We start from the raw sequence: 525 nt of genomic DNA, 5'->3' as shown, positions 1-525 counted from the left end.
GCAAATGAGGTACTTCCGGTTTTGCGATTTCAAAGTAAAGGTTTTCAAAGCCAAAGATACTTTCCATAAAACGCGTATTTTCTTAAACTACATTTCATTGTGAAATTTATGAATATAGAAAAGTACATATTATTTATATACGTTATATGTATCTATGAACAAACAATAATATATTCAATACATGGTGTATAAACGCAATCTATATTTAGAGCAACCTATTCATTCTACATTTGCTTAAAGTCTCGTGTTTATTCTTTTTGAAGGGTTTTGAAATAAAAGCCCTGGGGCCTCATTTATAAACGTTGCGTAGGCACAAAAGAATGCGTACGCCACTTTCTAAGCAAACTTTGGCATTTATAAAAAACGAACTTGACGGGAAAATGTGCGGTCCTCCACGGAAACTCTGACCCATGCGTACGCACATTAACTGGAGAAATGAGAAACTGTGCCTTTAATGCTCGTGACGTAAGACCAGGAAAACGGGAAGTGAAACAGGATGTAAAAAGGTATAAAGATTTGCTGGGA

The sequence above is a fragment of the Conger conger genome, chromosome 1 (assembly GCF_963514075.1).
Source record: "Conger conger chromosome 1, fConCon1.1, whole genome shotgun sequence".
Taxonomy (NCBI): domain Eukaryota; kingdom Metazoa; phylum Chordata; class Actinopteri; order Anguilliformes; family Congridae; genus Conger; species Conger conger.
This window is presented reverse-complemented; position numbering follows the sequence as displayed.